General features: G+C 37.7%; 1 protein-coding gene and 1 pseudogene across 2 annotated transcripts in view; one reads left to right on the top strand and one right to left on the bottom strand.

Moving 5' to 3' along the window:
* Nucleotides 1–26,775, bottom strand: part of Cnbd1 (cyclic nucleotide binding domain containing 1) — a 357,869-nt gene that overhangs the window by 145,331 nt on the left and 185,763 nt on the right. The gene's annotated exons all lie outside the window — the stretch shown is intronic.
* On the top strand, nt 13,397–14,613 carry LOC114704126 (annotated as a pseudogene).

The following is a 26,775-nucleotide window of genomic DNA, read 5'->3' as shown; positions in this document are numbered from 1 at the left end:
CCTGCTGTGAGTGGGAGATTTGGAAGAGCCTCCCTGGAGGCTTGTAAACTTAGAAAACACCTTACTTTTGCATTCTATACCTAAAGTCTCCAGTGGCGGCTTTGGGGACATGATCTAAGCACAACAAGACCCTCACTCTATTGTCTCAAAAAGGGGGCCTTAGACAAAGATATCTCAATATAGATAGACCCAGGCCAATTTCAAATCCCCAGAAATGATGGTGCCAGCCCCAGGAACAAAAGAACAGAGTCAGGATGTCTGATGGTAACCAATTAACCACGAGATGCCCGTCTCCAGAGATAACATGACCAGACCCCAGAGAGGAGTTGTAAAACTCCTGACAGGGCAAACAGATAAGCTAGAATAAGATAAAGTCCAGGCCCGGGAAAAACTGGACCAATCAAGGATGGACCCGTCCTAACCCCCTCCCCTCTAGGAAATTTTATGGGTTTTGCCTATAAAAACTAACTTCCCCAGGAAAGAGGAACTCTTCTCTGCCTCACTTGAGATGGCTTGAGTTGAGTTCCCTGTCATGACTTGTAACAGATAAACCTTGCTTTTGCATTCTGGTATGCTCGTCCTTGGTGGTCTCTCTAGGGGTTAAGATCTGGGCACAACACTTGGTACATCTAGAGTTATTCCTTCCCTGAATGTCTGACTGAGCTGAAGCTGTAATAGATAGAATTTTGTCTTAGAGAAATGAAGTTAATAGACATAAGAGCATGGTGTACATAGATTTTTTTTCCTCATATATCCCATGCTGGACTTAGTGAAATCCCCTGACCTTGGGTAATACATAATGGTGCCCACACCACATGTGTGGTTCTTTCAGTAACAATGCCACTATAGACCTCATAGAATATAGTAGTTTGGATGAAAATAGCACCATAGGCTCAAACATTTGAACACTTGGTCCCTAGTTAGTGACTGTGTGAGGAAGGATGAGGAGGTGTAGCCAGGAGGTATGTTACTGGGAGCAGGCTTGGGATTGCCAAAGCCTCTTGGCATCCTCAAATATTCACTCTCTGCCTCCAACTTATTATGGAAGATGTGAGAGCTCAGATGGTTCTGTCACTGTGCCTTCACTCTGCCATCATCAACTCTAACCCTCTGGACCCATAAAACCAATAATACATTCTTTTTTTATAAGTTACCTTGATCACGGTGCTGTAGAACAGCAATAGAAAAGTAATTCATACATGTGCTTTTGGACTTTTATCTTCACGTATGTATCTCTTGGATGGTGATATAAATTGTCTTTCTGTTGTAACTTTTACTCAACATATTCAAAAACAGTAGCTAATACCTTCAGAAACTATCTTTAGAAAACTGGCTCTGTATTAAATATATATCATTTTTAAATGTGTACCCAAGATTCAGTAATTAATAATTAATATCAGAAATCTATCAATATAATATCTAAAGCACAGGATATATATCACTGGAGTCAGTGAGATGACTCAGCAGATAAGGGGTTCTTTCTCCCAAGCCTGAAGACCTAAGTTCTGTCTCTGGAACCCACATAGTAGGAGAAGAAAATCTAATCGTGCAATTTGTCCTCTGACTCCAACATGTATCAGGCCATATCCTTCAATACACAAAATAAATATATGTAAAAATAAATTTAAATATGTTATTAACTTAGTGACCATACAGAAGCTAAGTCTGTGTGTATAAACATTCATTATACTCCTATAATAAAATAGAACATGGGACCATGTGCTTAGAAAATTCACTTCACTGAACATGATTGTATTTAGTGTGCTTAGTTTTGCTAGCTTGAAGCAATGGATCATTACACAGTGAAGTGGACCAATCTTCAAACATGAGTGGAAGGGGAGAGAAGAAAGACAGAAATGTGAAGCATGGTTACAAAAAGCAACTGCTTCCTTGATCCACTTAGCACGAAAGAGTTGAACATGAGAACGACTTGGCTATACAAGGTCCATTAAGTCTTCTTGGTTAAAGAAAGGTGTCGAACCCTATGGCAAAGGCCTAATGAAAAGTTCTGCCTTCCCATCTAAGTTATTGATCCAGAAGGCCTTCAGGGACAGCTGAGTACAGTGGAAGGGAGCAGACAAATAAACAACCTTAGAAGCAATGTCTGCCACACAGCCTTGGCTTCGCTTACTGGCAAGGAGATGATGCTAGACATATAGAGATACTTTTATATATTTTAAGGATTTGTATTGCTAAAATATCCAATTTTATGACCTAATAAGCTTGTCAGAAATTGAACTTTCAAACCATAGCACATTGTAGGACACCTCACCTTCAAACAAAACACTTTCTCCAATGCCCTTGTTAGATTTATTCACTGGAATAAGAGATGAGACAAAACTTCCAATGTAGTAAAGACAAAAGGTGTTCTTTCCCTCAGGATCCCCTCTCCCCTGACCAAAAAAAAATCCAAAATCTAAATTTAAAACTGATAAGACTATTAGGGCAATGGTTTCAATACATCAGCTCATGGAAACAGCATTATTTTCATGAACTAATACCTTCAGTGTGATTCCATTTCATTATTTTTTCTGAATAGGTTGTTAATGATAGGGCTGCCTTACTCTGGTCCCACCATGGTGCATGTGCAAGATGAAAACTGCTTTTTATGTTAGTGTAACAGAAATTACCAAACTGGATCTCAAGGGAGAGCAGGATGTATACCCAGGGGCCACAACTTTGAGATGTAGTCCTGAATGAAACTTTTAGTTGTCTTTTGGTGAAAGAATGAATATGTGTTAGAAAAAAGACTATGTACAGATGGTTGGTAGCAAAAGAGAAAGACAAAGCCTTAAAGACACCAGAACTATCAAAACATTGATTCCTGTTGCATCTAGGCATTTATTGAGTTTAATTTCCATATCCACTTTGACCATGTACCTGAATTCTAATAGGAATTGAACAGACATAGGGAAGCATGGCTTATTAAGTGGTCAAAATTTTAAAGCATTCTATATGAACATATAAAGAATGTGTATGTTCACCTAGTGGATATAAAATCAAGTGTGTATACATTTATATACTTACATATCAAAATACATGAAAAGCTTATATAAAACGCATATATTCATAACAGTGAAATCTATGTGGGTACTGTGATACACTTGTACATAGAAATAGGACCTCATTTATAGTACTATGCACCAAATAGTTTTTCTGAAGGTAAAGTACAAATATGCTTCTATTTAACAAACAGAAAAGCTAGTATAGCACATTTTGAAATGATTTGCTCACAGTTCCATGTTCTGGGTTCTGTTCAGTGACAGAACCCAGGGACAATGACAACAAACTCTCTCTCTTTTGTCTCTCTGTCTCTTTCTATTCTCTGTGCCTCTCTCTCTCCTCTCTCTCTCTCTCTCTCTCTCTCTCACTCTCTCTCTCTCTCTCTCTCTCTCTCTCTCTCTCTCTCTCTCTCTCTCTCACACACACACACACACACACATACACAGGGATTTTGTCTTTCCTGAGCTTGTGCAGATCTATGCATGGTGTCACAACTGCTCTGAGTTCACATGTGCAACTACTCTGTTGTGTTTTAAAAACACTGACTCCTTGTAGTCATCCCCCAACTCTGGTTCTTCCACTAGTTCTGCCACCTCTTCAGTTATGATCCCTTAACCCTGGAGAAGAGGTATGATATAGGTATTGCATTTATGGTTGAACATTCCATAATCTATTATCCTCTGTACAGTGCCCAGTTCTAAGTCTACATGTTAACAGAAGCTTCTTTGATGAGGGTTGAGAAATATACAACATACCAAAATCTACAGGACAGAAAGAAGTCCTAAGAGGAGAGTTTACAGCACAAAATACCTTCATCAAGAAACCTGGGAATATGCATACTAGTAACTCAATGATGTACTTGAAGGCTTCAGGGGGAAAAAACAAAAACAGGCAACACCCAAAAAAGAATAAAAAGACAAAAAGTGATCTTCAAAAACAGTGTGGAATTAAAGACATAGAAACACATTGATCAATTAAATGAAGACTTGGTTCATTGCAAATATTAGTAAGATTGACAAATCACTAGCCAAATTAACTAAAAGAAAGAGGACATAAATTAATAAATTCAGAGATGAAAGGGCTGGAGAGATGACTCAGTAGTTAAGAGCACTGGCTGCTCTTCTGGAGGACCCAGGTTCAGATCTCAGTAATCAGGTGATATCTCACAACCATCTTTATCTCCAGCTCCAGAGGATCCTAACCCTCTTCTGGCTCCATGGACACCAGGCCACACATGTGGTACACACACATACATGCAGACAAAATACACCTATACATAACATAAGAATAAAAATTAATAAATATTTTTTAAAAATCAAAGATGAAAAGGGAAGTACTACCACAGACATTGAAGAATTACAGAAAATCGTAAGTGCATACTTTAAAAACCTGTATTCAACTAAACTGAAAAATTGAGGAAGAGTTTTTTTGTTTTTCAAGTTTTATTTTTACTTTTAATAGTATTTCATAGTTTTTAGGGTTCTTATGTTTCTTCCTAAATTCCTCCTGACTACTTTATACTTTATGGTCTGTCTTTGAAGGTGTTCTGTGATAGTGTATAGACGTATAGTTAAGTCTTAATCATATCCTACACTTTATTAAGACTGTTTATTATCTTAATTGAATCCACTAGATTCCTTAGGATTTTCATACCAAAGATATACTTTGTAAACAGAGACAACTTTCATTTTCTTTCCTGGTAGATTTCTACTTCTTTCTCATAATCAATGTTCCTTGATTGGACGTCTATTATAATGTGGAACAAAGGAACCAGAATACATATTCTCGTCTTTTCCCAGTTTTAGGGAGGAAATAAAAACCAGCCTATTCAGGGGCTTTCAGGTAAACTCTGAGGCAAAACATGTATTTCAGAATTTTCTTTGCTAGTCTTTTCTGTCCCAGCATGGTGTGAAAGCTGGAGGCTCATTAAGAGTCACAACAGATAGCTACCCCATCTCCGTCTCTTTAATATCTGCCTAAAGCAACATCATCGGAACTTAGCTCTCATGGTTAACCTTGGCACCCTCTCTTTTTACTCTAGTCCTCCACATTCACAGCTTCACACACACACACACACACACACACACACACACACACACACACACACGACCTAAGTTTTGTAGAACTTTTTAAGTCTGTTGACTTCACACTTAGCTAGTTCTTCATACTTCTTGCTCATGAGACTGACTACTTCAGAGAATATCTCTCATGAATAGAAAATTGATTATGGCTCCTTTAAGGTTTCTATACTATAACATTATTTTGCTTACATTTATTCAGATGTATAAAGGGAATGAGGCATTTGCATTTTTCTAAAACTGCAACTAAAATTAAAACTGATTTAATCTTTCTAGTAACTTAATCTACTAGGATAAAAAATAAATAAAAAACAAATATCCTTCTACTATCTATTAACAATATTATACCTTCTGACATAAACAATGCCTGTTCTATTTAAATGTTAAAGATTCACAAAATTTAGCTTCCTATACTAGCTGATTGACATGGACTGTACAAGTACAAGGTAAAAAATGATATAACAAAAATAGAAACAAAATAAAAATAAATATGCTGGAAGTTAAAATTAATAAAAGTAATTCAGTATTTTTCTGAATAAATGATAAATCATTCAGGTTTTAATCATTCAGTAATTTGTTGTATTTTTGTTCTCTTTCAAAAAATACATTTGTACTGTTTTTAAAGGATATATCTTAATTATTTTTAGTTCCTTGTATACAGGTCTGACCCAACAAGTTCTGCAACCCTACTGCCCTAACTCAACTAACCCCACTTACTCCCAATTATTGACAGTCTTGAAGTCACTGTTGTGAAGACTTGCTTTAGTGGCCCAGTGTCTAGGAACCTGACTTTGCAGTGGTTTTCCCTGAGATAAAATCTTGCCTATAATTTATTTTCTTTGTGACCATGGATAAGTTATTTGTATATGCAATTTCCCACCTTATTAAGTGATTGGATTATGAAGTATAAGTCCTTCTGGCTTCTGATTTTTATGTAGTGTGAGAACAAAGGTATAGAATTTATCAGTGCTAAATTAATCAAAATGGAATATGAATTCTAAGAGAAGTCTGCATTACACACTTGAAAGCTATAGTAAGCTAAATAATATCCCATTCACAAAAGGCAAAACTAAAGATTTTTTTATTGTTGCATAATTTATATTTTTAATATGCTATCATATATATATCTTCCAACATATAATATTTTTGGCTAAAACAAATATGAAAATTATATGCTTATCCTCTTCCCATTTCATGAGTTTTCCCTGGAGTCTGCAGTTTTTTGTGTGGTGTGTCCCTCTCCCCTGCCATTTTAGATGAACTCCAAACTGCCCGTTCCCAAGAGCAGTCTTTTGTTACACCTAAAATCAAACCTCAGTCAGAACTTTATGTCTTGCCAACCTCAGGCTGTCCACTCTAATGTGGCTCTCTGTTCAGATCAGGCTCATTATCAATTAGACTGTGGCCACACCTGGCCTGAATTCAGAATTTTTGCTTTCCAAATCCTCATCGATTTAATAACTTCAAGAGAGAAAACTGCAAGCATTGGTCTGAGGTATCCTCCAGGGCACAGCTCTCCCTCTGCCAAACCTGCACAGCATACTAGACTTTACTGCTCTAAAAGCCTCCCTACAAATAATCTTCTAGAACTTCCCAACCTACTGACCTACATGCCCTGTTTCTACCTTCTCCAACTTTGATCCTTTTCTCAACCAATCCCTTTTATGCCCCTTAACATCCTAGAATGGACACTCTTGACCTTCTTTCACCTACCTTCCCCATTCATACTTCCTCCTCATCTCTCCAAACTCAGAATCCGCTCTTCTTAACTCCTTATCACCCTCCTTCATCCCTATTCATTTATTCCTTCAAGGACCTGCCTCCCACTCCCTCCTCTCCAGCCATGTCCCCAACATCCTCATTTACCTCTCTTCTGCTCCTCATACTCCTATACTCATAGCCACAGTTCCCATGAGAGAGAATTATATAGGAAAGAGGCCCTGGGGGAGGGGCAGCTCAGCCCCTCCGCTGGATTCTTCAGGGTAGAAGGCTGGGTAATCAAGCCATAACCTCTAACAGGTAGGGACTGAGGGATGCTGGGAGAACTTGGCAACCAGGTCCACCTTTGATATATTAAATAGGCGTCTCAAACCCTTTATTCCCAGGGTTTGAAACTTAACAATTTCATTGAGGCTGTAACCAAATATACCATTCTAGACATAGCCACTCCAACAGAGGCCAGCCCTTTTCCTCCAAGTCCAGTTCACTAGCCAGTCTGTCCTTACATCAGCCACAGACTCAGACAGTTAGAAAAAGGACATTACTCAGAAAAGTAGGCAGACCAGTGCCATAGTATTCCCTGAAAGTGGAAGACAGCATCTACGTTGAGAAGGGGTATATGGGAAGAAAATTACATTATCTCACTTAAGAGAAAACACTGGCCCCATCTTTTCTTAGGCAGCTGGGAAGACTAGATTTCCACCTAGAACTAGAGAAATACCTTTATCTTTTCATATGTTAAATTAAATTTCAAGGAATGTCTAAACTGATGTTTATGTTTCCAGTGTTACCAGGGAAACATAGTGGAGTCTATAGCCTTGATAGTGTGAGGCTACTGAAGCAAGGCCAGGCCTGAGGAAATAAATCAAGGTTAAAAGGAGAGAATCAACTCCTATACATCATCTTTTGACCTAACACACACACACACACACACACACACACACACACACACCAAAAAAATCAGTAAATGTCATAAAAATTAAAAATGTGATTCTCTCAAAAAATGTCATTTTCCTTCCACTGAAGATCCCCTTTTTAACCCCAAATCTTTCAAATAATTCACTATAAAATTACTTCCTAGACTGTAATATTCACTTGAACCGTTCTTGGAATCACTAGTCATTAATATGCACATCACTTTGTCTCTGACTCTCTTTTGAATTTCCTCATCAGTCAAGGATGAATGGACAGAATAACAATTGATTTTATTTGATCATCCAAATTCACAGGACAAATGCTGAACATTATCTGCTCCTCCAGAATTGGCATTTGGTCATTCACAGTGTGGAGCCATGGGTGGGGGAACAGCATGACTGGTCTCTCTCTCTTTATCATTCTCTACACAGATGGAAATGGAAGAAATGAAGGCATCGACTTTAACTCTCCTTTTTTAGTCTTTTAAAAATCAAACTCTACCTTCAAGATTTAAAAGTAGACTACTGTGTGTGTGGAGCCAAGAAGCCCTGAGTGAATGTGTAAGGAGCAGATCAAGGCCTGAGTGAGCATGTGTTATTGACAACAACCAATGCCCTGGACCCCGGGAGTGGCAAACCCTTCAATCCACTGGGTCTGTCTCAGAGATCAGCAGAACCATCCTTGCATCAGGTGTGGATGTTGACAGACTATACAGAAAGCACAGAGTGCAGCTTCCTCCTTAGTCCTGAGACGGCTCTCCTACAAAGACCTACTGAGCCTCCTTAACTTCTCCTCTTGTGTTACACATAATAAATGAGCTGAGGTTCCGGGCCATTGCAGAGTAGGTGCCCTCCACCAAAGTGAGCACAAGCCACCCATGTCAACTTTTCTATACCTGTTGGTTCTTCAATGTCTGTCATTTCTTCATTGCCACATTGCCTAGTGCACTTTTACTAAATCATGACACAATTTTAGTGTTTCTAAAATTGACAATTAACTGGATGCTCCTACACTCACACCTCCTGCTGAATGTGAGCCCACCAACTCCCGACTACCCTACCCGGCTCCCCACTTCCCCACATTGCCCCATGCCTCCAGAAAGTAGCCAGACTTGGAACTGGTGCTCCTGTACCCAAGGAGTCTGGGATGTTCTGGTGGAAGCTCTAACCTCAACTCCTCTCCTGTCTCTCTCTTTCCCCAAACCCTGCCCTGTCTTAAGCCCACCAAACACCACTCCTCCTGCAGAGATGCTCAAGACCATTCCCACGGGGTATTCAAACTGCACCCAGAAAACAGACACTTGGTTGTTTGGTCTCTATTCCCCATCTCCTCTCTGGGAAGCTAAAAAAACATCCAGGAGCACTTTACCCATTAAATTGGAGCTTTTTCTACTTTGGTCTCATTTGGATTGCTACCTTGGCAGAAAAGCTTATCAGGGTGCAGAAACTTTTCAAAAATGTCTTCCTGTGTTGCCTGGAAAGGTTGCCTGTTTTTTTGTTTTGTTTTGTTTTGTTTATTCTTTTTCATTTTCTTGTGGAAGGAAAATAATTTAAAAGCCAAGCTTTTGTAGAATCCCATGTTATTGAAGAAAATAATAAGCTAGTATTGTATCTAAATTTCTACATGGTTCACCATTGAACAAGTTGCAAATAATTTCTCTACATGTTTGTTGTTCCAAACTTGCAAATTTTGAGACTCCTTATGACTCATCAAGGAGCATTCATGATCATCTTTTACAAATGTCGACCATAATGTCAGGGTGTTTTACAACAGTCATGCCAAAACATGTACGAAGGAGTTCAAACATGCCTCAAATTAACCTGTCACCTCACTTCCAGATTCTTCCTAACTACAATACACAAGCTAATCACATATCAGTGTAACATATAATATGTACTCTATATAGTTCATAATTGATATCTAGTAAAGATTTTCTACTTTCTTTGATATTTAGAAATTTGAAATAGTTTTGTTTTTTCCAAGACACAAAAAATAATTTCTCAGGAAGAGAAACTAACAGGTCATTTTGATAAAAATCTTATTTACTCTCCATTTAATCATATTATTTTTTAATTCAAAGAACATGACTACATGTCTGATTTAAAACAAAAACAGCAGTTCCCACCTACATTTATGATTTCTAGGTCACACAAAAAAAGAAAAGACCCTCTACTTTAGTTTAAGCTTTTGTGCATTTTCAGTATATTTTTGCAATGATTAAGTTTCAAAATCTATTTTAAATATTAGAATACAACAAAGAGAATAAAAGGTACAGCCCTTGCACATTCAACTTAAAATTCAGAGAAAAAGTCAAACATTAAGCACAATGTATGTAATTAAAGTGTTGTAAAAGGCAGAAATTCGTGAGTCAAGAAAAATAATAAATAAACATAACCTATGTGGAGTTATAGTCACATACTAAAGAAACTCACAAAGAAGAAAGCCCTATTTGGTTGGAAACAGAAAAGAAATTAGATATTAAATGAGCCTAAAGTAGTATGGGAGGAAAATCTTAGAGGGCATTGTAAACCCTGTTGAAAGTTTTGAACTATGCTATTAGAAAAGATAAGATCATCTCAGGGCTTCATTGTAAGGCACAACTGGTCTGGCATACATTTTTCAAAATACATGCTGGCTACATAGAAGAGGATGAACTGGGATATTGTAAAACTAATATCCTGAGACCAGTTAGAACTTTATTATAACAGAATACGTAATAAGCCATTTTATCTAGTAGGTCAGTTTTTAAAATTAGCTTGCAATATATTTAAGGGATTTAATGAGTTAAGCAAAAGGCCATATAATTGAAATATAAGCAAGCAGCTTTCCTTCCACCATTGGTGGCAGTGAAATGGCTGGTAGTCATGCAGAGGGCTTCCTTTGTCAAGACAACTGATTTGAAACTTTTCCTTCAAAACAATCTGTTGTTGGTGTTGACTTCTGACTATACTCCAGTCACTGGCAAAATAATGAATAGAAAAATAAAATACAAGAAATTCTCCTTTAGCACATGCTAGGAACTGCACCCTCATGTAAAGCTCAAGTCTTAGAAATGTGTAGATGTAATGTTAGTTTAGTTTTAATTCCCCATCATTTGTGGGATAATATACACAACAAAGAAACAAAAGCTCACATGAGTCGTAAAGACAAACCGCCTTGGAGAGAAGTACATGTACTTACTAAAATCCAGCTACATAAATAAGTCAGTCGGTTGGGCCAGTGGTGGCACATGCCTTTAATCCCACCACTTGGGAGGCAGAGGCAGGCGGATCTCTGTGAGTTCAAGGCCAGCCTGGTCTACAGAGTGAGTTCCAGGACAGGTTCCAAAGCTACACAGAGAAATCCTGTCTCAAAAAAATCAAATAAATAAATAGATAAATAAATAAGTCAATCATTTAATCAAATTGGTATTTTGAAAATTGATCACAAAATAACAACATAGAGAATCTTTTGATCATGAACAAAATTGAAGGAATATAATGTTACATAAAATTTTTAATAGATATTTCAATAATACTTCTTTGCAGGCAAAAAGTCTGGCACTAAAGAACTGATTATTATTAACTGTATCTATTTTCTTCGATGATGCTAATTTCCCAGGTTTTTTAGCTATTGTTAAATCAAATAGGATAATTAGCTGTACATTTTCCTCCAAAATCTAAATAATCTGATGCTAACTTTGCTCTATTTTAATAGTATTGTCATTTATTTCTTTGAACTCTGACAAAGTGTTTTCTGCTTAGAACTTTTCTTAGCTTGGCACACACACACACAAAGAGAAATGATCCCTTCTATCTCTGAATTCCTCCTTTTAGAGTTATTTAACCAATTTTACTTTCAGTTCCATTGAATGAGACTATGTTTCAACTCTTCCTTCAAGGAGCAAAAATTAAATAGAGCCACTATAAAAATAATATCCTCAAAATAATTATTTTCTTTCAAATCCACATTCCCTTTTTAATAATGAGTTTAATAATGTCTACTATGTCCTATCTATCTATCTATCTATCTATCTATCTATCTATCTATCTATCTACCTATCTATCTATTCTTCTTTCATATATTACTTCCTGGGTGCAGATTCCCTGCCCTCTTCTCCTTCCAGCCATCCCCTCCATCCCTTGATCCACTTTTCCTCTGTTTTCCTTCAGAAAAGAGCAGGCCCCCCAGGGATATCAATCAAACATAGCCTAACAAGCTACAATAAGACAGACACAGACCCTCATATCAAGGCTGGACAAGGAAAGCCAGCAGAAGGAAAAGGCTCCCAAAAGCAGGCAGAAGAGTCAGAGACAGCCCAGCTCCTACTGTTAGGAGTCCCACAAGAACACAAAACTATACAACCATAATGCCCAATATGTTAAACTTCAATTTTTAGTGCAATTCATCATGTTATCTTGTGAATGTCTTATCCCTCCAATTGTAACAAAATTATTTCTTTTTTACTTTCTACATATATTGTTTTGATTGTTCTGCTGGAGTCTTCAGCAATTTGTTTCCTACATAATGTATCTCAATTATTTTACTGGAGTATTTAGGTGATTTTTGTGTGTGTGTGTGAAACTAATTTGCAAGGATTCCCTTATTAATCTGTAGAAGAAATGTTACAGGCTCAGTAAAACCATCTACTGCCTGAGTATTTGACCTTGGGTTCTAAGATAATCCTGTATCTCTTGGATACATTTTCAAGGTTGGTTTGAGAAAATATGACAACTTCTCATTCTTTGCTGCTATAAGCCTGTCCAAACTTAGTCCTAAAACTTTTCTCCTGTTACTACCCTTGCTCAAAACTCAGTGACAACAATACAAATAATCTGATTTTAAAATTGAATGAAAGGCATAGGTAGATGGTTTAGGAAAAAAAATTAAGGGTTTATATGTTAATAATTTCCTCTCAACAAAAGGTGCACATTTAAATTAGCCAATACATTTATAAGCTTTAATCAAGAAATATTTTAAGTCATTTTGCTATTACAAGAAAACCCAGGAAACTAATTTTAAAAGATTAGAAAATTGTTTCTCATAAGGCTTGGAGGCTGAGAAGCTTTGGTAATGTTTGCTGCCAGGGTTGATAGCTTGCTTTCCTTCTAATGTGAACACAGCATCCTCTGATGGGAAGTGGTGCTTCTTCCTCACATGGAGAAAAGTGGGAGAGCAAAGAGGAGCCAACAGTCTCCCTCCATGAATCTCTTCATACAATGTCCCTAATTTATGAGAAGAAGGGCTTCCATGACATAATTACCTTTCAGGTGCCACCCTTTCTGAATATTATCAGGGCATTTAGAGAGGCCATAGTCAAGTCTCACCCACCCATCTCCTGCCAGCCTTCCGCCTCCCGCATAGTTGGACCCTTACTCTACCTTTCTGCGGCAGCAGCAAAGACCCATCCTGAAGCACGGTGAACAAGACCTCCCCAGCTGACGCCTGGAAAACTGTGAGGGAGCATTTCTCTTCAGTCTGTCTGAGATATTTTATGATAAAAGTACAAATAGACTCTTTACAAATACTAATTTTCAACTTTATCACTTAAATTAACAGGGAAAACACCCGGAGTAAAATAATTATCAAAATTATTTCAGAAAGAGAAGAATCATTTTTATGCTAGCCAATTAAGATTTTGCCAATGCTAAGCAATCATTAAAAAGCAATAATTTTCCAATATAAAAGAACAGGAAAATAAATCTCATGGTAATTTAATTTTCCACCCCAGACCTTAAATGAATTTTATCTTTTAAAATATCATTGCTAGATACTGAACTCGAGTTGGAAAAGGCGAGTCGGGTCTCAAAATGGAGGTAAAACCGCCGCCCGGCCGCCCCCAGCCGGACTGCGGCGGTCGCGGGGGGTAGCAGGGCCGGGACCCAAGGGAACCGGAACAGTTGAGAAAGCTGCTCATTGGTGGTCTGAGCTTTGACACCACAGATGAGAGCTTAAGAGAACATTTTGAGAAACGGAGCACACTTACAGACTGTGTGGTAACGAGAGATCCCCAAACAAAACGTTCCAGGGGCTGTGGTTTTGTGACCTACTCTTGTGTTGAAGAGGTGGATGTTGCAATGTGTGCTCGGCCACGCAAGGTGGAGGGGCGTGTGGTGGAGCCAGAGAGAGCCGCTTCTAGAGAGGATTCTGTAAAGCCTGGTGCCCATTTAACCATAGAGAAAATTTTTGTTGCTGGTATTAAAGAAGATACAGAAGAATATAATCCGAGAGACTACTTTGAAAAGTATGGCAAAATTGAAACCATAGAAGTTATGGAAGACAGGCAGAGTGGAAAAAAGAGAGGATCCGCTTTTGTAACTTTTGATGATCATGACACAGTTGATAAAAATTGTTGTTCAGAAATACCACGCTATTCACGGGCACAACTGCGAAGTGAAAAAGGCCCTTTCTAAACAAGAGATGCAGTCTGCTGGATCACAGAGAGGGCGTGGAGGTGGGTCATGGAGGAGACTTTGGAGGTGGTGGAGGTAATTTTGGTCGTGGTGGAAACTTTGGTGGAAGAGGCTATGGTGGTGGAGGTGGTGGCAGCAGAGGTAGTTACGGAGGTGGTGATGGTGGATATAATGGATTTGGAGGTGATGGTGGCAGCTCTGGTGGTGGACCTGGTTACAGTAATAGAGGAGGGTATGGTGGTGGTGGACCAGGATATAGAAACCAAGGTGGTGGATATGGTGGTGATGGAAGAGGATACTATGGTTACAATGAAGGTGGAAATTTTGGTGGAGGTAACTATGGTGGTGTTGAGAACTATAATGACTTTGGAAATAATGGACAACAGCAATCAAATTATGGGCCCATGAAAGGGGGCAGTTTTGGTGGAAGAAGCTCAAGCAGTCCCCATGGTGGTGGCTATGGATCTGGTGGTGGAAGTGGTGGATATGGTATCAGAAGGTTTTAAAAAATAAAAGCACAAGAGTGCTACAGTTCTTAGCAGGAGAAAGAGCAAGGGGTTGTCAGGAAAGCTGCAGGTTACTTTGAAAGAGTCGTCCTAAATGCATTAGAGGAACTGTAAAAATCTGCCACAGAAGGAGCGATGATCCATAGTCAGGAAAGTTACTGCAGCTTAAACAGGAAACGCTTCTTGTTCAGGACTGTCATAGCCACAGTCTGTAAAAAGTGCAGCTATTGATTCATGCAATGCAGTGTCAAGGAGATGAACATTCCTGAGGTCATTTATCTGTTGTAGCTTTTTCTTTTTCTTTTTCTTTTCATTACATCGGGTATATTGCCCTGTAAATTGTGGTAGTGGTACCAGGAATAAAAAATTAAGGAATTTTTAACTTTTCAATATTTGCGTAGTCAGTTTTTCTACATTTTAGTAGAGAAACTTTAACAAAAATGCAGTTTTGAAGGTGTTTCCTTGTGAGTTAACAAGTAAAGAAGATCATTGTTAATTACTATTTTGTATGAATTTTGCTAAAGTTAACTGTAAAGAAACACCTGCTGACTTGCAATTTAAGGGGAAACTGTTCTCCCCATTTCCAAAACCATGATGAATGGGCGCTGATATGTGGAGAGAATAGATATCTATATGTTTGCAATGTGTGTTTTAGATAATTAGGATTGGATAATAAAAAATAGCATATGTGTGAATTTAATAGCATTAAGAGTACTTTCAAATGAAAAAGATCTCAAAAGTTCCTAAAAAATACCATTACTATAATTCATAACTATTCCCTTGCCATATATTTGAAAAACAATTCTGAGTATGAATCATTGCTCAGATTTAAGCAAGATTTTCTCTGCTCTGCTTATTTTTCTCTTTGCTTTAGACTGAAAAATCCTGCAAAAGGAACTATAGATAAACATAAAAGTCTGATACCCTGAGTCTTGTGGTACATTTGAATATTTGGCATCCCTTGGTCCCATGAAGTAACCCTGTACACAACACCTGTCCTACATCAGTGTGTAACCAAATTTGAAATTGTTTTGTAGACCAATGAAATGACAATATAATCACCCCCTGTGCATCCACATCCACTGAACCTTATGCTCAAGAGTTTCACAACACTGAGTTAACTAGTGAAATTGGTACTGTTTTAACAATTTCCCATTCTTTTTACTCTTAGCTGTAGGTGTGTATTTTCATTGCTGAGTGCCTTGTTAAAGCATATCTGACAAAATCCATAGCCTGAATAAGTTTACTCAATATCCAGAAATTTGCTTAGATTCCTGTGTTTGAAACTCTGGAGTGTTGTCATGTGCACTCAGTTACTCTTTTACTTATTAATTTCCCCTTTCATATTCCCTAATTACCTATGTGTTTTCCACCCTTTATTTCTGAAAACCACCTTACATAATTAAAAAATGTAGAAGAAATATCAGATTGTCATATGTCAGTCTTCCCTGTATCTTTTGCTAGTAGAACTTTCTATAAATGTTGATTGTGTGATACCTCTCCTTCTAGCAACCAGTCTTCTCAGAGTACTATGAAAGAAGGTGACATAACTAATTTCCATATTGCATGCACAAAACACTGCTTTTACTATAATTCTTTTATTTTCTCTTCTATACTATTAAAGAAAAAAAAAGATGTAAAAGATGTAGATGTGACTTGTGTTACTCTATCAATTCAAGAATAATTTCCCAGGAACTGCAGAGTGACATAAAAACAGACAAATATAGTTCTTTTTGTTGTTTGTTTGTTTGTTTGTTTTTTTGGTTTTTCGAGACAAGGTTTCTCTGTGTAGTTTGGTGCCTGTCCTGATCTTGCTCTGTAGACCAGGCTGGCCTTGAAATCATAGAGATCTGCCTGACTCTCCTTCCCAAGTGCTGGTATTAAAGGCTGTGCCACCACTGCCTGGCTAAATATAGTTCTTGAAGATCCTGGTAAAGTAGAGGTTCCTGCCAGCCCACATCCTTTTTAAGTGTCCCACAAAAGATAGAAATTTTAAGATGATATCATTCTGTTGTAGCAGCTTTTCATTAGAGCAAATAAGCCATTCTCTAGCATAAAATTGTGAGTCATAGGAATGACACCCTTACAGATAGTGGATTTCAACTTCACCCTTGCATTGATAGTCATCAAATACTAGTCTAGAATACTAACTCATGGAATTCCTATTTGTGTTAAGACACGGTTGGGCTTTAAAATTCTACTTTTTAAAAAATTGTAAAAGGAATTTCATAGAATTCAAGAATCACCTCTTCTCTTGTTTCACATGGCTGTGCTTTATTGATTCCACCATGCAGGGATTTCATTACAGATTGATATTCTGACTCGAAAAGAATTTCTTCAAAGACTATTGAGATTCAGAAGAAAAATACATGACTTATTTCCCCTGATGCATGTTCTAGATTACTGTGTGTGTGTGTGTGTGTGTGTGTGTGTGTGTGTGTGTGTGTGTGAAGAAAAGAGCAAAAGGACTGTAAGAGGGAAGGAAGAGATCTTAAGGGAGGGAAAAAAGAGAGGGTAATGAAAGACATATTACATGAAGGTCTAAAGGAGTACTTTTTTTGTTTGGTTGGTTTTTTTCAAGACAGAGTTTCTCTGTGTAGCTTTGTACCTTTCCTAGAACTCGCTTTGTAGACCAGGCTGACCTCAAACTCACAGAGATCCGCCTGGCTCTGCCTCCCGAGTGCTGGGATTAAAGGTGTGCCCCACCACCCACCAGCAAGGGAATACTTTTAAAGAGAATAAGGCTATTGGCAAAATGGACACAGGGAACAGGATCTAAAACAATGGGGAAGGGATGAATTGGAGCAAAGTATGAGAAAATCACAGTGGCATATGTATCAAAGTATCATAACTCATCACTTTGTATGATAAGTCAATTTCATTTTTTTGTTGAAAATAGATATTTTTCCTACACTATAATCTGATTATAGTAATGCCTGCCAAAACTTTAAGGCACTGAAGGAAGAAATTGAAGATGGAATGATCTCTCAGACTTAGGGATCTATCTGTAGGATTAATACAGTAAAAATTGCTTATGCTGAGGGCCTAATCCAGTCCCATGGAAACTCCACAGGTGTTGGTCTAAATGTCATGAGTTCCCACTAGCTTGGTTTGGTTGTCTCTGTAGTTTTCCCCATCATGATCTTGATGCCCCTTGCTCATAGAATCCCTCTTCTCTCTCTTCGACTGTACTCTTGGAGTTCTGCCTAGTGCTTGACTATGGATCTCTCCTTCTGCTTCCATTAGTGACTGGATAAAGGCTCTTGTTTGTCCTTCTGTAAAATGGCAATTAATGAGATAATTCCACATAGTTTATCTGATACTTAAAAGAGGTTTATTTGGGGCAACTTAAAACCAGTAGAGGGATGGTTTACAGGATCAGGGAGAGGTGAGATGCAGTCCAGTGTTTCTCTGGAAAACTCTGACTTGGTCTGCAAATCAGCATCCAGGATCATGAGCAGCCAAGAGGGAATCAGCATGTACACATCTCAGGTCTTATGGATCCAAAGAGGCCGTGCCCCAGGGGCAGGTCATAGGCAGGTGTAGCAGTTACCTGCTGCCTTACTAGGGGCAGTGCTTCAAGGTCAAAGCTGGAACAGCTAACCACTACATTTCTGAGTTAATTTCTGAAAATTATGAATTTATTTTTGCACATAAATATAAAATCTCATATTGTTAAAACTGTATTTAGAAATGGATTACTTTATTTTATTTTTTATTTCCATAAAAATTATTTGGAATAGAAAAAAAACATTTCAACAGAATATAATTAATAATGTGTATATTTATAAAAACTATGCTTGATTTGATATACACAAAATCATCTATGTATATACCTAGGAGTTGCATTTTTCTAGAATAGGTCCTTTATCCCACAGGAGAGCTCCTACTGTCTTCATTGGAAGGCTAAGACAACAGTTATATTTCTGTTATATCAGAAGATGTATATGCCCACATTTTTCAGAAGTGCTTTGTAAGCTTTGTATTTGTTATATATTGACAATAAAAGTACATTGCATAATACATGTTATAATCAATCATTAGTTAGAATGGGTCTGTGCAGCTATGTGAGCAGGATTCTTGTGGAAGAAACAGAAGGAAGTGCCTAAGAACTGGTAGTCTGCCACAGCCTGGACACCTTCAAGGGAGGTGTGGACCTCAAGATTGCTGAAGAGGTGCTACACACATGACAACAGAAACCTCTACATCAAGAGTACAACTATGACAAGACTTGTCCTGTCCAAAAAGCAAAAGAAAACATAAATGTCACCATTCTAACCCCTGTCCCACCCCAGCCCAGAAAAGTTTCCTGAGAAAAGAGCCATAGTCAAGGTTTCTGCCCTTCACTGCATCACACTATATTTAAAACAATATGTTAATTCCATAAAAGCTAAATAAGTATTTAAGGGTTATTATTTGGAAAACTTTAAGAGTGAAGTAAGCACGGGGCTGGAGAGATTGCTCAGCAATTAAGGGCACTTCCAGCACATCCCCAGGACCTGAGTTCAGTTCCAAGCACCCATATTGGGAAGCTTACAACTACCTGTAATTCCAAGTCCAGTGGATCTGAAATCCCTTTCTGGCCTTAGGTGTACACACACACACACACACACACACACACACACACACACACACACATACACATACACACACACACACACACACACACACACATACACATAAATAAAAACAGCAATGAATTTAAAAATGAATTTTCTTGGCCTCATTCAACTCAGCACAAGGCAGTGGTGTTCACAGGATGTGGACTGAAAGATGAAACACTGTCAAGAACACAAGTCCCGATAGAGCCTGAGTCTATACTGAAGTAAAATTCAGTACAAACCATTTATATTCTAATACAAATAACATCCACCAACATAGAAAAGTAAAATGACACATTCAAATCTTACCATAAAACTAAATTTGACAGCTTGCTAACTGCTGAAGAAAAACAATTATTAGAAACTGAAAACAAGCTAAAGAATGAAATAGGGAATAAATGGTAAAAAGCTTCAAATTGTGTGAATGCAGATTTACAGGATGATTTTGCTAAATGATAGCACATAGCCTATTAGAGGATAGAAATGATCTTTTCTATTTTCAATACAATTACTTATATAACAAAGCAAAGTACTTGCTTCAGAATGGCTGTTTGCTCAGTGTTCACTCTTTTCACACTTTATATAAACCCTTGGATTGATAGCATTCCACACATAGAACTGCAGGCTCATTAGCCTAAGCATGGGCTCAGGTTACAAAGACTTCTAAAAATAGCAACTGAATAACCATTACTTTGCTGTAAAACCACGGAGTGGCCTGTCTCTGGATTTTAAGAGGATTTTAAGATCCAACTGCCTCTGACCCATAGAGGGGTACATTGCTTATAACTGGCAAGGTTATTGAATTTATGTTGCTCTTCAAATTTCAAGACACCATACAAAGGTAGGAACACAGTTCAAAACTAGTAAGAAAACATGAACCTGAGACCTTAGTAATGAGCAGGATTTACAGTTGAGCACAAAATTCCCTGAAACAAAGTCAAGTTTTCTTTATTGTTTTCCATAGTATTGTGTTAATGATCTGATAATATAATCCATTTTCTCCAAAAGTAGTTTTGAGGGTTCACTGTGTGTTTACTGTTGATTTAAGAGTCATATATAACTCATTGAGTCTTCTCATGAGCTATTAAAGCAAATCCTGTTAAGAATCTATATATACAAACAAAATGGGTGTACAACAATATTGTGTAACTTTTGCAGCTAAAAAAGTACAGAGTCTAGCTTTTTTGTCACAGGTTGTTTAACTCAAGAGAGCTCAACTCTAAGATCAAATTAATAATATTCCAGACAGACTCATTTATTGAGGGCCTTCTGAAGATCAGTACTATCTGAAGCAAATTTGCATACACTTTACATCTGTAATCAAAAAATAAGCATCATCAACCCAATCCTGGGGACAAAATGCAACCATCAAGTACAGTAACATGCTCATGCTCCTGTGAGCACTAAGTAGTGAATTCATTGGTCTGCCTGAGTCCAAAACTCCCAACAGGAAAATATAATCTCCTTTTGGTATGTGCCTCCATTGTGAGGTAGACATATCTAATGGAGAAATCTCAGTTATTTACCCACACCAAAGTGCCTGTTTGTACTTCAAAAGATCAAATAGAGTGTTTTGCACAATAAAATGAAAAAACAGGCAAGTATACTAGGAAGGAAAATAAATTATTCAAACTCTCATGCTACAAGCAAGCCCTCGGGTTTTTGAGACCCCCTCTGACCTGCCTGAGTTTGTTTCATAGGAAGAGGGGTTCTGGGAGTTCATCCAAACCCCCAGGCAAAATCGTCTGTGTATAAAATATTCAAAAAAGAATAGGGAAGGGCAAAAGTAAGAACACTAAAAATATATATGTCAGCCAAAACTCTTGTTGCTACATCCTGCTAAATGTAAAGAATACTAAATATGTATCTCTATATGGTCAGCAGTGATTCACATAATGGAGAAGGCACCATGTGGGGTGATAACATCATACCAAGACAGTTACATATCCCAATTACTTTTACCTTGTATTATGCAGTTTCAGTGACATCAATTTATTTCCCAGCACATAAATGTTTTATTACTGTATCATTATTTTCTACTATTTTCATATTACTGAAACAGACATATAAACTCTAATGCATATAAATTAATCAGCCATCCAACTCAATGATAAAAAACGATTATAAAAGAAATGACATTGTTAATCAACTTTAAATCTCGAAAATGAAATGGCACACAAACAATTGCTAATACAGCTGTAATATGAATGTGATTTTTGGGAGATGACTGTTTTCTAAAATAATGTTCTTCTGCTCATACATCTGTTCATTTCAGTTTCTACACAGAAGTTTATCCTATGATCCATTTTCCAATAACTTCTCCCTAACAAGGGGGTTGTAGAATCCTTAGCTCTATGCCTTACAAGTTTTAATTGGTGTTAATTTCATTCCAAATCAATCTGGTTTCAAGGTAAGTATTTCTGATACTTGGATATATAGCTACTCTTCCTTAAAACACACATTATAAATAAATGTCCTCATCTTCTATAAACAATATAAAACAAACAAACCCAGAGGCCTTATTCTTCACAACAGAATGTTTACAGGGAACCAAGTTTCTGACTTGTAATAATAGTGAACTAGGATGTAGAGTTTATCTTTTACAAGAGAAATACACAAAAATGGAATAGATACACCATGTCCTTCTGTTCTTTATTCCCACAGCCAACTGACCACAATTATTAAAAGTGAATTTGTCAAAGAATCATACACAACAAAATTATTTTAATATATATTCCCTGAACAAAATAATTGAAATAATGCATCACAAAGATTCATCTATGGAAGCATATAATTTATCAAATGGATTTAAGATATGAGACTACATGAATAAAAGAAAATAATTCCTACTTGTGAAATGAAGGGGATATTTATCAGTTCCTATCTTTCTGGACTTTTAGGATGCAATCAGAATTAATAATCAGGTATTATTTTCATTTTAGAAATTGGTTTCCTCATTTTTACATAAAAATTATCAGTGAAGTTTGTTATTTGACATTTTCTTTTACTGAAGATACCACACACTTTGGTCAGTGAACATGGAGAAGTCAAGTTAGAATTGGCCAGGATGCTTCCTCCCTTGTGAATAGCTTTCATAATACTGGAAAGTGCAGTGCAGGCTGCAGCGTGGGGGCAATCACAAACAATCTCAACCAGGTGTGACCCCCACTGAACAATAATGTCCTGCAAGGCAAGATAAAACCATAAATGCAATAGTGGTACAAACAGTATAAGAATGTCTTAGTTAGGGTTTCTTTTACTGTGAAGAGACACTGTGACCACAGTAACTCATAAAGGAAACATTTAATTAGGGTGGCTTGCATTTTCAGGGGTTTAGTCAATTATCATCATGGTGCAACATGGTGGCACGCAGAAAGACATGATTTAGAAGAAGTAGTTGAGTGTCCTTCATCTTGGCTTGTAGACAACAGAAAGTGGTCTGATACATTGGGTGTGGCTTGAGCATATATGAGACCTCAAAGCCCACCTTCATGGCGACTTACTTCCTCCAACAAGATCACACCTAATCCAACAAAGACACACATTTTAAAAGGGCCACTCATTAGGGGCCATTTTCTTTCAAACCATCACATTCCACTTACTGGCCCTTAAAGGCTTGTAGCCATATCAAAATGCAAAAATGCATTCAGTCCAACTTCAAAAGCCCCCATAGTCTATCACAGTCTCAAATTTATTTAAAAGTATAAAGTTCAAAGTCTCTTCTGAGATTCAAATAATTTCTTAACTGTAATTCCCTATAAAATCAAAATCAAAAGCAGATTACATAATTCCAACATATAATGCCACAGGATATACATTAACATTCAAAAATGTAGGGAAGGAATAAAGTGAGAAAATACCGGACCAAAGCAAGACTGAATACCAGCTGGGTAAACTCCAAACTCTGCATCTCCATATCTGATGTCAAAGCTCTCTTCAAATCTCCAATTCCTTTCAGCTTTGTTGTCAACACCATACTTTCTTTTGGGCTGGCTTCTACTCCCTGGTAGCAGCTGTCCTTGGCAGATATCCCACAGTTCTGGCATCTCCAATATCTTGGGGTCTCCTAGACAATCCAGGCTTCCACTTCACAGCTTTAAGCAATGGTCTCTCTGGGCCTCCATACAGGGACACCCCTGACAAATGCCTGACCTCAGCAGTTTTCCTTTGTCGAAAAGGCAATTTCCATAGTCCCTGTCTTCTACTCTTAACTCTAAAGCCAAAACCATGTGGCTGAAATGCCAAGTTCTGCTGCTTATTGGGGCTGGAACATTGCCCCTAGTTCAATTATATATTCCACAACTTTTGGTTTTTGATGGTTTCCTTCACTGCCTAAGTTTGATTGTTCTAGAACTTGTTCTGTAGACTAGGCTGACCTCAGACTCAGAGATCCCCCAGCCAGTGCTGGGATTGAAGGCATGTACTACCACACTGGCTTTAAGCTCTTCTTTAATTCCTTTTCACAAGTTGGAGACTTATCTAGGTGAGATCTTGCCCTGAGGCCACCACTCCATTTATTCCATTTCTCAATCTGTTTGTCTCCTCAAACACAGGACTTAACTTTATTCCTCTTAACTCCATTTTTGATGCTCATTTTCTCCTCAAATTGTTCTATATCTTGTATTTTTTTTTTTTTGCTCACCTTGCTCCTTTTCATTATAAATCTTCATAAGCATGAACACTAGTAATCATACAACAGAGTAGATCCTAGGCTGTTTTGATATTTCCTCTGGCAATGGGATTAATCCAAAACTCTTCACTTTTGCCTCAGGTAGACTCTGTTGATAAAGGCAAAAGGCAGCCACATTCTTCACAAAAGTATCACAAGAATGATCTCTAGACAACATACTAAAATTCTCCTCTGAAACCTCTTGAGATAGCCCCTACAATTCTAGTAACTCTTAGGACCACTGTTTTCAATGATCCTACTAGTATGGCCCATTATGCAGCACTTAAAGCATTTCACTGTTTTCCTAACCCAAATTCATAAAGTCCATACTATTTCAAACAAAAATGTGGTCAGGTCTATCACAGCAATACCCCAGTATCAACTTCTGTCTTAGTTAGGGTTTCTATTGTTGTGAGGAGACACTATGGCTACAGCAACTCTTATAAAAATAAAAAGTTTAATTGAAGTGGCTTAAATTTTCAGACTTTATTCCATTATCATCATGATGCAACATGGTAGTGTGCAAGAAGACATGGTGCTGGAAAAAGTAGCTGAGTGCCTACATCTTGGATTGTAAGCAGCAGGAAGTAGTCTGAGACACTGGGCGTGGCTTGAGCATATATGAGACCTTAAAGCCCAATTCCACAGTGATATACTTCCTCCAATAAGACCATACTCCAACAAAACCACACTTACTAATGGTGCCACAAAAAGAACAAGTATCAGTGGAGTTCTCTAACATAAATGAGACATCTATATCAATCCCTCCCATCAAGGCTTAGGTACTGTCACAGTAGATGGTGTGGAAAGATTCTAAGAACAAGAGGTTGGAGAAGACTAGATTAAAACATTGTCTTCTGGCCATGAGAAGACCACCATACACTCATGACCTTGTGGTTGACTGTACAATCCTGTATAAAATCAAGCCATAAATATTCTACCATGGAGAGGGTGAAGTCTCACAACTCCACATTTCTAACTGAGGAGCTATAGAGAATTGGTGGCTTTTGGGAAAGGGAGAGTCAGTTTTTTTTAAAGGCTTGGAACTTGGAGATCGAATATGCTCTATTGGAGGGCCCCATACCCATGCCTGTTTGAGCAGCACAAATGAACTCAATGGGTTAGTACACATAAGAGATCCCCCAAATTCTACCATGTATCATTTAAAATTGATCAACAGTTTCAGCAATGTGGGAAGGTACTGAATCAGTTTACAGAAATCAATAGCTTTTTTTCTAAGCACTAACAACAAACAGAGAAAGTGATCACAGAGACATATCCATTAACAATACACTCTGAAGAAGAGGCAGCATCTTCAACATCAGGGTTTCTGTGTGACTTCACAGAAAAGGTGAATCTCGGATGTACCCAGAGTCTTCAAGATGTAGATCTTAGTAAAGCCATGTCATGTGCACTAGATAGTACTTCCGTGGTTCCTGATCTTGGGAAGCAAGATGCAGTGTAGAGCCATGAGGAGAGGGCAGATGAGACAAGCTTAGAGTGGAAAGACCACCACCATGTTCCAGCTAATACTACCTTGCACAAGCTCCCTTGAAGAATCCAAGAACCCCCTCTATATTGCAGGTCTCATTTCTGCTCCAGAATTAGTACTCACTCAAGATTGTGAAAGGCATACAGAATTAAGCTCACATTGAACTGAACTGACAGGATTTTTGAGTTAGAATCTGGTGTTTGTTTGTTTGTTTTTTCCTGGTAGCTTTTTGCAGACAATGATGTCGAAAGCTGTTCGCACTTAGGGATGATTAGTGAGTGTTCAGCAGTGTACTAAGTGATTTACTTCTCTTTTCTTATCTTCATTACTTTTGTCCACAATATATCACTCTGCATGCTACAACATTGCTCAGAAATCAGTTTGTACCTCTCGAATGCCAGCCTACAGTTTTTCTCTGCAAATTATAGCTGAAAGGTCCCCTGGGTTAACTAGAGCATACAAAAAGCAGAGACACTCTACAAGGGCTTGTTTCTGTTGACATTAAAATAGTGGGTCACACTATATCTAGAAAGTTCATGTGGAAATGGCAGTCTGATATATTTCTTCAGAGAGCAAAACAATTACAGATAAGCATTTTTCCCCCACGAGACCAGTAAAGTGCTTTCCTTCTGTCACCTTTCAATATTTTATAGTGTGGTGAGTAACTACACCTTTTCTATCCAATTAGGGGAGCCATCAACAAGCCAAAGAGTAAATAGCTACCCAGTCAAGTAAAAAATCTATGTGTGTACAACCACATACCAGTTTTTCAAAACTGACTGCATGTGCAAGTAGCAAGAAATACCCTTTCAATAAGGGAAGGGAATCATAGTGATATAATTACTTTCCCTGCATCTTGTGTTTATTTACTGGAAATCATTTTGACATTATTTGAGAAGAGGAACATTCCTAGGTTAAAATCCTTAAAGGAGATGAAACTAATAGAACAAAGTTCCTGAAGCCACAGAAATATGAGACCTGATTTTACTGTTTTCCTGCTTTGAGTTGGTGGGTTCTTATGACAGAAAATATATAACACAAATATAAACATAAATAATGTGAAATCTCAGAATACAAAGGATAGATATGTGTAAGGTTTGGGTTTTTAGAGGCACATGTGGGTGGTAGGCAGTAGCTCATTATCATGGGGAAATTATCAAACAAGACTTCTCTCCGAATCTAGAAGCTTGGTCCTGTACAAATTCAGGAAGGAAGTCAAGCTGGGTTGGCTATTCTCCATCTTAAAAATTTCCTTCTGCAATTACATTCACTTCAATCCACCAATGCCATGGGCAACTCCAGAGTCTGTCAGAGGTTCATTGTGCATAATTATAGATTTTCTTTGTTCAAAATAATCATGATGAAGTCAATAGTCACATTAAGCAACTTAAATTTAGATT

The sequence above is a fragment of the Peromyscus leucopus genome, chromosome 2, assembly GCF_004664715.2.
Source record: "Peromyscus leucopus breed LL Stock chromosome 2, UCI_PerLeu_2.1, whole genome shotgun sequence".
NCBI lineage: Eukaryota > Metazoa > Chordata > Mammalia > Rodentia > Cricetidae > Peromyscus > Peromyscus leucopus.
The sequence above is the reverse complement of the archived record's forward strand: the minus strand, read 5'-3'. Positions and strand labels throughout refer to the sequence as shown.